Raw genomic sequence first — 11,201 nt, forward strand, 5'->3', positions numbered from 1 at the left:
CCTCCAAGGGCATTGCGCAACATAGGTGCACTTACCTACATGCAGGCAATACTCACATACACATAAAAATAACAAAATATTAAAAAAAAAAAAAAGTTCAGGTGTGGTGGCACACGCCTTTAATCCCAGCACTTGGGAGGCAGAGGCAGGCAGATCTTTGTGAGTTTGAGGCCAGCCTGGTCTACAGTAATGAGTTCCAGGACAGTTGGGGCTACAAGGAGACTCTGTCTCAAAAAAGACTATATATATATAAAACTTAAGAGATTCTCTTGCCTCTACCTCTTGAGTGTGGGGATTAAAGGTGTTCATCAACACACCCTGCCCATATATTAATTTTTAAGTTTTTTTAATTTTAATTTTTTATTTTATGTGTATGGGTGTTTTGCCTGCACATATGTAGATGCACCATGTGTGTGCAGTCCCCAAAGAGTCCAGAAGAGGGTGTGAGATCCCCTGGATCTGGAGTTACAGATGGTTGTTAGCCACCATATGGGTGCTCGGAACTAACTCAGGTCCTTGGCAAGAACAGCAAATGCTTTTAACTGCTAAGCCATCTCTCCAGGGCCTCCCATGCCTTTTTTTTTTTTTTCTTGAAACAGGTTCTTGGCCGGGTGTGGTGGCACACACCTTTAATCCCAGCACTCAGGAGGCAGAGGCAGGTGGATCTCTGTGAGTTCAAGGCCAGCCTGGTCTACATAGTGAGTTCCAGGACAGCTGGAGCTATGGGGAGACCCTGTCTCAAAAAGACCGAAAAAAAAAAAAAAAAGAAAGAAACAGGTTCTTACTATGTATCTCTGGCTAGCCTGGAACTTGCTATGTAGACCTGGCCTCAAACTCACAAAGAAGCATCTGCCTCTGCCTCCTAGTGCTGTAATTAAAGGCCTCTACCACCAAGCCCAGCATAATGTAGCCCCCCCAAAATTTTTTTTATGTGTATGAGTGTTTTGCCTACATACATGTAAGTGCACATGTGGATGCAATGCTCATGAAGGTCAAAGATGACGTCAGCTCCCCTAGAACTGGAGTTAAGGATGGTTGTTATCTGCCATGTGGGTGCTGGGAATCGAACCCAGGTCTCTGCAACAGCAACTAGTGTTCTTAACCACTGACCATCTCCCCAGCCCCCTTAATGCAGATCTTAAAGTATGAACCTCAAGGTACATAAAAAGGAATAAAGGGTCTAGGGCAAGTAAAATCAGGAATGAAAACAAAAGATGTCATGGGTTAAATTCCTTGTATTCCCCCGAAAGCCTTGAAATGAATGAATAAAGGTTTCTTTAAATAAATCATAAGCAGAAAGCCAGAGAAGGCATCAGCAGGAGCTTCTGGTACCTCACTACAAAACCTGAAAGAGATGAAAAACTGACAAACTATTTCCTTCCCCAAAGAGCACACTAGGAAGATTCCATTTTGCCATAAACTAACACCTGCAGTGGGGAAATACTGCATTAGCCTGCATCCTGGTTGACACACAGAGTTCTCAAGGTCCAAATGACAAAAAAGACCAGTGCTTAACCCACTCAAGCACTTGAAGAAATTTACTTTTTTTTTTTTTTTTTTTTTTTTTTTTTTTTACCCGTTAAAAAATTTTTTTTTTTTTTTTTTTTTTTTTTTTTGGTCTTTTTGAGACAGGGTCTCTCTGTAGCCCCAACTGTCCTGGAACTCACTATGTAGACCAGGCTGGCCTTGAACTCACAGAGATCTGCCTGCCTCTGACTCCCGAGTGCAGGGATTAAAGGTGTGCACCACCATGCTCGGCTTTACTTCTCTTTTTAGCTACAAAAAACAAACAGGTCATCACAGCCAGAGTAGCACCACACACAGCTATGTTTTACAGTCTCGCTTGTAAACTTTGGTCTTTGAAGGCACTCAGAGGCAGACAGCGGCAGGTGGATCTCTGTAAGATCAAGGCCAACCTGGTCTACAAAGGGAGTTCCAGGCCAGCTGGGGCTACAAAGAGACCTGGTCTCAAAAAGATTTAAGAAAAGAAAAAAGAAAGAAAGAAAAAGGTGGATTTGAGGATTTTTGTTTCTTTGATTTCTTTTCCAAAAACTTAAAATTATTTTACATTGAGGCTGTAGAGACAGTTAAGAGTGTTTGCTGCTCTTGCAGAGGACCCAGGTTCAGTTCCCAGCACCCACATGCTGGCTAACAACCACCCCCAGTTCCACTTCCAAATGATCCAACACTTTCTTCTGGCCCCCAGGGGCTCCTGCATGACCTGGTACACATAAACTTATGCAGGCATACACACACATAACACACAAAAATAGTAAACATTTGGTTTGTTGTGTGTATGTGTCATTTGGGGACAAGGTCTTCCTGTAGCCCCAGCTGGCCTTTGAATTCCCTATGTAAAAAGACCAACTTTGATCTTCCAGAGACCTACCTTTCCAGTTCCAGGGCACTCATACCCACCACTGCGCCTGGCTAAAGATTTTTAAATTTTTTTTTTTTTTTTTTTCCTGGTCTTTTTGAGACAGGGTCTCCCTGTAGCCCCAGCTGTCCTGGAATTCACTATGTAGACCAGGCTGGCCTTGAACTCACCATGTAGCCCAGATAGCTTTTGAACTTGTGATCCTCTTGCCTCCACCTCCCAACCAGCTAGAATTACAGGGTTGTGCTACCAGACTGGGTTTGTTTTGATGTGTTTTGTTGTTCTTGTTTTTGTTTTGTCTTCTTTTTTTTTAAGTTTTTTGTTTTTTGGGGTTTTTTGATTTTTTTGAGACAAGGTCTCCCTGTAGCCACAGCTGCCCTGGATTCACTATGGAGACCAGGCTGGCTTCGAACTCACAGAGATCAGCCTGCCTCTGCCTCCCGAGTGCTGGGATTAAAGATGTGCGCCACCACGCCCGGCCTTTTTTTTAAGTATTTTATTTATTATTTTATGTGTATGAGTGTATTGTCTGTATGTATGTGAGTGCAGCCCTGCAGTGCCTCGGAGGACAGAACAGGGCGTCGGATTCCCCTGGAACTAGAGTTAAGGATGGTTCGTAGCCACGATGTGGGTGCTGGGAATCAAACCTGGGTCCTCTGCAAGAGCAGTCAGTGCTCTTAACCACTGAGCCATCTCTCCAGCCCCTGTTTTGCCTTTTTGAGACAAGGTTTCCCTGTAGCCCCAGCTAGCCTGGAACTCACTCTGTAGACCAGGCTGTCCTTGAACTCACAGAGATCAACCTACCTCTGCCTCCCAAGTGCTGGAATTAAAGGTGTGTGCCAACATGCCTGGCTAGTTCTCATTTTTTTATTATTATTATTTTTATGTGTATGTGTATTGTCTACATGTAGGTAAGTGAACCTGTGTCATACAATACCCACAGAGGTCAGAAAAGGCTGTTGGATCCCCTGGGACTGGAGCTGTGGGCAGTTGTTAGCTGCCATGTGGGTGCTGGGATTTGAACCTGGGGCTTCTGTAAGAACAACCAGTGTTCCTAACCACTGAGCAATCTCTCCTGCCCATTTTGATGTTTTTTTTAAGGCAGGATCTTGCTATGTAGCTCAAACTGGCATAGAACTTCAAAATTTGGGATTGTCTTGAAGCATGCTGGATTACCGGCTTAGAGCGCCACACACCTAGCTTGTTTTGTTTCTGTTTTATTTTTGTTCTTGTTTGTGTTTGTTTGGGCTCGGGCTGCAGAGCAGTCCCATGACAGCTTTCAGTCCAAACAGCACACAAATGCCCAAGTTCAACGTGTCCTTCCAGCCCCACTCAAGGCCACCTGGACTTCTCGAAGCTTTCCTTGACCCCTTCAGTCAATTGTTTTTAAAACACAGCAACCATTTGTACTGATAATCGAATACAATCATATTCTGTGTCTAAGTATTTACTGCTGCCCTCCATGAGAACATGCGAGGGGCTGGAGAGATGGCTCAGGGGTTAAGAGCTCTTGCTGCTCTTTCAGAGGACCTGAGTCTGGTTCCCATCACCCACATCAGGCTGCTCACAACTGCCTATAAGGGATTACCAACTCCAAGGGATTTGGTAATGTCTTCTGGCCTCCACAGGCACCTGCATACATGTGAGATACACTCACACAGACACAGGCACATACATACGCAAATAAAAATAAATCTTTGTTTTGAGACAAGGTCTCTCTATTGCCACAGCTGGCCTGTAACTCACTATATAGACTAGGCTGGCCTGGATCTCACAGAGATCTGCCTGTTTCTGCCTCCTGAGTGTGCCACCATGCCCAGCTAAAGATAAATTTTTTTTTTTTTTTTTTTTTTTTTTTTTTTTTAGAGTCTTTTAGCAGGACTTCCTGCTTTCGGTCTCTACCCTGTTTAAGTAGGCTGGCCTTGAACTCACAGAGATCCAGCTGCCTCTGCCTCCCTTGTGCTGGGATTAAAGGCGTGTGTCACTACTCCCCACAAAGTAAATCCTTTTAAAAAATATTTTGTTTATTTACTTTTTATGTGTATGAGTATATTGCCTGCGTGGGGTGCACCCGTGTCATGTAATGCCGTGGGAGGGCTTCAAATTCCCCTGAAACTGGAGTTACAGATGGATGTTAGCTGTCATGTGGGTTCTGGGAATAGAACCCTGGTCCTCTGCAAGAGCAATCAGTGCTCTTAACCACTAAGCCTCTCTCCAGCCCCCAATATAAATCCTTTTTAAAAATAAAAAATAAGGCCGGGCGTGGTGGCGCATGCCTTTAATCCCAGCACTCGGGAGGCAGAGGCAGGCAGATCTCTGTGAGTTCAAGACCAGCCTGGTCAACATAGTGGGTTCCAAGTCAGCTGGGGCTACAGGATGACCCTATCTCAAAAAGACCAATAAATAAGTAAGTAAGTAAATAAATAAATAAATAAATGGTAAATAAGAAAGAACAGCAAATATTAAAGGGGTAGCACATTCCAATTTACAGATACTGAGAGGCCGAGGCAAGGTCAATCACTTGAACTCATGTGTTTGGGGCCTGTCCATGTAACATAGCAAGCCTTGCGCTCTCTCTCTCCACCTCTCCATCTATTTCTCTCTCTCTCTCCATCTCTCTCGCTCTCTTCCTCTCACTCTCCCTCTCTCCTCTTTAGACAGGGTTTTATGTAACCCAAGCTGGCCTCAAAGTCACTATGATATAACCAAGGCTGGCCTTGAATTCCTGATCCTCCTGCTTACATGTCCCAAGTGCTGGGATGACAGGCATGCACTACCACACCTGACTCACAGGAGTCACCCCAAAACAAGGACAAAGTAATATATAATAATAATAAAAGCAGGGGCAAGGAAGGGAGAGTGCGCATATATCCGTGTGTGCCATCAAAGGACTTATGTTTCCCCAATGAGACAACCAGCTCTCAGCAGACCTAGAACTCACCATGTAGACCAGACTGGCCTCGCTCTCACAGAGATCCACCTGTCATTGCCCCCTGAGTGTTGGGATTTTAAACGCATTCATCACCATGCCTGCCCCAAGATTGTACATTTTTTAAGGCCATATGGTTGTCCTTAGGGGTTGTTCAACAAATATGTTATTTATTTATTTATTGTATTTTATTTTATTTTTTGGTCTTTTTGAGATAGGGTCTCCCTGTAGCCCCAGCTGTCCTGGAACTCATTATGTAGACCAAGCTGGCCTTGAACTCACAGAGGGCTGCCTGTCTCTGCCTCCCATGCCCAGCCCATATTATTTTATTTTATGTGTGTGTGTGTGTGTATGTGTGTGTGTGTGTGTGTGTGTGTAGACTAAGTACCATGGTGCACGGTGCACTTGTGGAGGGCAGAGGACAACTTGTGAGAGTTAGTTCTCTCCTTCTACCATATGGGTCTCAGGGATAGAACTCAGGTTATCAGGCTTGGTGACAAGGATCTTTACCTGCTGAGCCATTTTGACAGGCCTAAAACAGAATCAAATTTAACTAGAGACAGCACATACAAGATACGGTGAATTTTCTCTGTCACTTTTGTTACATATTATAATGAAAAGACAGATGGCCATTTGCTCCTCTAAAAATAAAGACTTCTTAGGTACCTAATAAGAGCAGTTGGTAGCAACTCAAGCTCATAAAAGTACAGACTTTCTAAACTGGGCATGGTGACACATGCCTTTAATCCCAGTACTCTTAGGAGGCAGAGGCAGGCGGATCTCTGTGAGTTCAAGGCCAGCCTGGTCTATATAGTGAGTTCCAGGACAGCTGGGGCTACAGGGAGACCCTGTCTCAAAAAGACCAAAAAGAAAAAAAAAAAGTACAGACTTTCTGTCAGAGGTGGCAGTGTCCGCCTCTAATCCCAGCACATTGAAGAAAATGGAGACCATCTGATCACACCCAGCGTGGTGGCTCACACCTTTAATCCCAGAGGCCAGCCTGGTCTACATAGTGAGATCCAGGCTAGTTAGGACTATAGGAAGACCCTGTCTCAAAAAATAAAAATAAATAAAGAATAACTTAAATAATAAATAAACCCATTAAAAGAAAAACAGAGACTTTAAAGCCAGTGTGATGATACACACTGGTAATCCCTGCGCTCAGGAAGCTGAGGCAGGAGGATTTCAAATTTGAGGCCATATTGGGCTACACAGTGATACTCTTATCTCCAAAAAGAAAACAAAAAACAGGCTTTAGGGCAGGGTATATAGCTCATTGAAAGACTTACCTAGCATGCACAAGACCCGGAATTTGGTGTGCAGCATTGAAAAATGAAGCGAATCTTAAAAATACATATCTTAAACTAGGTGTGGTGGCGCACGCCTTTATTCCCAGCACTTGGGAAGCAGAGCAGGTGGATCTCTGTGAGTTCAAGGCCAGGCTGGTCTACATAGCTGTAGACCAGCTGAGGCTACAGGGAAACCCTGTCTCGAAAAAGACCAACTAATAATAATAATAATAATAGTAGTAGTAGTCATAGTAGTAGTAGTAGTAGTAGTAGTAGTAGTAGTAGCAGTAAGGACTTAACATGTATGGCAGAATACATGAAGTCCGGTGGGGGGATGGAGGACATGGATGGAGGGGAGGTGTCTAAATTTGATTAAGAACTGTTGTATGAAATTACAAAAGCTCAATAAGAATGAAAAAAACAAACAAACAAAAAAACCTACTGAACCAGGTATGCCATTACCCAAATGTGACCAAAAGTAGGAATAGGAGGACCAGGAATTCAAGGTTATCCTTGGTTACCCAGGAAGTTCAATAAACAACCCGAGACTCTGCTTAGTTAAATAGATAAGTAGGTAGGTAGAAAGACAGACAGACAGATAGGTTTTTGGAGGGTGAGGGGTTGAGCCAGGGTCTCACCTTTTAGCCCCAACTGGCTTATAATTCACCATGTACCACAAACTGACCTTGAACTTGCTGCAATTTTCCTGCCTTAGCCCCCACTTTAGTGGCATTACAGGTGTACATGGCCCTGTCTGCTGCTATCTAAAATTAGCTGCACATTTACTGTGTATTAATTACTCATTTTCTGTGACACATATAGCACATCCATATTCATATGCACCCATATGTCACGTATGTTCATATTTTTCTCAAATTCTCTTAATATTGTATCTAGAAAAGTAAATAACTTGCTCAAGGACTACAGGTGAAAGAGACTCAATTTGTAAGTCCAGTGCGATGTCAGAGGTCATGCACAGAGCACAGAAGGCCAGGAGCCAATTTCAGTAAAAACAGGGAACCAAGGGATTAGAGAAAGCTCAGTCATTAAGAACACTGGCTGCTCTTGCAGAGGGCCCAGGTTCGATTCCCAGCACCCACATGGTGGCTAACAATTGTCTGTAACTCCAGTTCTAGGGGAATCTGATGCCCTCTTCTGACCTCCGAGGGCATTGCACAACACAGGTGCACTTACACACATCCAGGCAATACACTCATACACATAAAATAAAATAATAAAGAAAATAAAGAAGGGGGAACAAAAAGGCAGGAAGCGGGAATAAGTGACAAAACAGAATCGTACCCAAGAGGGATGGGGACCAGAACAGCCCTGGGAGCTGGACTGAGTTTGTCCTCTGCCAAGGAGCTCTTGTCTAGCAAGTGCTGGACGCTGGATTCACCCTGTTCCTGGGCAACTGCGGAAGAAGCCAACAAAGATATTAGCGTGGGTGAGAGGTCTCAAAGAGAAAAGGCTGCGAGAAATGAAAGCGTCCAACCTTAGCCACAGAACTGTCTAATAATAATAATAATAATAATTCGTTGTTGTTTGGATTTTTTTTTTTTTTTTACTTTAAGACAGGGTCTCCCTGTAGCCCCAGCTGGCCTGGGAGACTCACTATGTAGATCAGGCTGGATCTCACAAAGATCTACCTGCCTCTGCCTCCAGAGTGCTGGGATTAAAGGTGTGTGCCACCATACTCAGCAATAATAATTTAAAATAATAATATAATAAACACAGCACTCAGCAGGCAGATCTCTGTGAGTTCAAGGTCAGCCTGGTCTACATAGTGAGTTTCAGGCCAGCTGGGGCTACAGAGAAACCCTGTCTCAAAAACAAAAAACAAAAAACAAAATAAATTAGTTAATTGAAAGATATTCTATTAAAATGAGAGTGTCTAGTGATGTGGCCAATGATGCGTAAGGAAAAACTGGAATGATTTGTCTTGATTTGTTGATAGAGGGCCTGATTGTGCAGCCTTGACTGATCTGAAACTCAATATCGGCCTTGAGCTTGAACTCCTGATCCTCTTGCCTCTGCCTCTCAAATGCTGAGATTATAGACTTGTGCCACCCTGTTTGGCTCAGAAGCTGAATCCCCCCCGCCCCCGCCCCATGTTGGGTATTAAATACCAGAGCCTTATGCATGCCAGGCAAGCTCTCTACCACTGAACCACATCTCCAGCCCGGATTATATGTTTCTAGAAGTAAAATAAGATTCTCTTGTGTCTGTCAATGACTGATTCTGATAAATAATTAATACAAATTTGCTGAATATTGCAATGTTCAAGGTATTGTGCTAAGTACCATGAAGCATACAACCCTTGTTTCCTCTTAGTGATCACTGATTTTATATGTAAACACATATATACATATGTGATCCACAGAACCATAATGCTTTAAAAAAAAATTTTAATGGGGGCTGGAGAGATGGCTCAGTAGTTAAGAACACTGACTGTTCTTGCAGAAGACCGTGGTTTGAATCCCAGCACCCACATGGCAGCTAACAACTGTCTGTAACTCTAGTTCCAGGGGATCCGACAGTCTCTTCTGTTCTCCAAGAGCACTGCACGACACGGGTGCACTTACCTACATGTAGGCAATACACGCATACACAAAAAAATATATAAATAAGTAAAATTTTTTTTTTTTAATTTTTATTATTAGCCCGGTGTGGTGGCGCACGCCTTTAATCCCATCACTCAGGAGGCAGAGGCAGGTGGATCTCTGTGAGTTCAAGGCCAGCCTGGTCTCCATGGTGAATCCAAGACAGCTGGGGCTACAGGGAGACCCTGTCTCAAAAAGACCAAAAAAAAAAATTCTTTTTTAAAATTTATTTTATGTGTATGAGTGTTTGGCCTGCATGTATGTAAGTGTACCTTTGTCCTGCAATGCCTGAGGAGGTCAGAAGAGGGCGTCAGATCTCCTGGAACTGGAGTTGGTTGTTAGGTGCCTTGTGGGTGCTGGGAACTGAACCTGGATCCTCTGCAATAGCAGCCAGTGTTCTTAACTGCTGAGCCATCTCTCCAGTCCTATAATGCCTTACATAAGAACACTTAAAGGATGTCTCATCTGAGCTGAGATAGCTCATTAAGTAAAAGCCGTCGTCTGTCCAGTTTGTAAGGACCTGAGTTCAAATCTCCAGACCCCACATAAAGCTGGGTGTGAGAGTTTATGTCTCTAATCCCAGTGTTCCTACGATGAGAATCCAGGAAAGCTTGCAGGTCAGCTAGCCAATTGTCTTCAGTGGCAAACACAAAGAGACTGTCTCCAGCGTGGAACTCAAGTATGCAACCTGACGTTATCCTCTGATCTCTGTATACTCCATGGCACATGTATGCCAGTGCACACACACACACACACACACATCTGATCTCTATCTTATACATGACTAACTCCAGATCGCAGAGACCACAAGTGACGGGTCACAGTTCCGAGGAGTCTTCAGAGCTGCCATACCATCCAGTCTTAGCTGTGAGTGCAGGCTCTTTTGATTCTCTTATAAAGATATTCCTAATGACAGGTTGTATTTGCCAAGTGGCAAATTAATATAGTACAGACTTTCCTCTTCCGGTAACCTGTTTACAAGTTGGAGGCCTGAATGCTAACTAAATCTTTTTCTGGGGAATTTTCAGGTGCGTGGGGACTTTCCAGTCATCTCCTCTGCTGTTTCAATCACGAATACAGAAAATGGCCCTCCTCTGCTCTGCACACCTGCTCCACGCCAGTCACACAGGTCACGTGGGGTAGGTCAGTGTTTCTGACAGTGGGCCAGCACCTGGATGCTGATCAGAAATGCAAATTCTTGGGCTACTCTAGACCCACTGGATCAGAAACTCAGGCGGGGGTGTGGGGGAGCCATCTGAGTATTTTCTTGTTTTGTTTTGTTTTGTTTTGAGTTTTGCATATAGAGACAGGGTCTTACTATGTAGCCCTAGTTGGCCTGGAACTTACTTTGTAGACCCAGCTGGCCTTGAACTCAGTGATCTTCCTGCCTCTGCCTCCCAAGTGCTGGGATTAAAGGCATGTGCCACCACACCTGGCCTATTTATTTACTTATTTATTTCAATTAGTTTTTGTTTGAGACAGGGTCTCAGTGAAGTTTAGGCCGACCTGGAACTCACAGTAATCTCCTACCTCTGACTTCCAGATTCTGGGATTCCAAGTGGGCGGAACCACACTAGCCTGTTAGTGTTATTTTGTGTTATGGGCTGAATTGTGTCCTCCAGAATTAAAATGTTGAAGTCCTAATCCCCAGTACCTCAGAATGTGTTAAGGCAGAGCCTTTAATGAGATGATTCAGGCAAAGGGTGGTCATATGGGTGACCCTAATCCAATAGAACTGCCGCTTTTTAAGAAGAGGCTACCTGGGTCTGGTGACTCATGCTTGGAATATCAGAACTGGAGCGACCTAGGCAGGAAGGTGGAGAGTTCTAGTCAGTCTAGTCTAGACAGTAAGACCTTGTCTCTTGCCAGACATGGTGTCTCAAGCCTTTAGTCCCAGCACTCAGGAGGCAGAGACAGGCGGATCTCTGTGAGTTCAAGGCCAGCCTGGTCTAATAGTGAGTTCCAGGACAGCTGGGGCTACAGGAAGATCAAAAAGACCAAAA

This window comes from Nannospalax galili, unplaced genomic scaffold (assembly GCF_000622305.1).
Source record: "Nannospalax galili isolate Female #2095 unplaced genomic scaffold, S.galili_v1.0 scaffold538, whole genome shotgun sequence".
NCBI lineage: Eukaryota > Metazoa > Chordata > Mammalia > Rodentia > Spalacidae > Nannospalax > Nannospalax galili.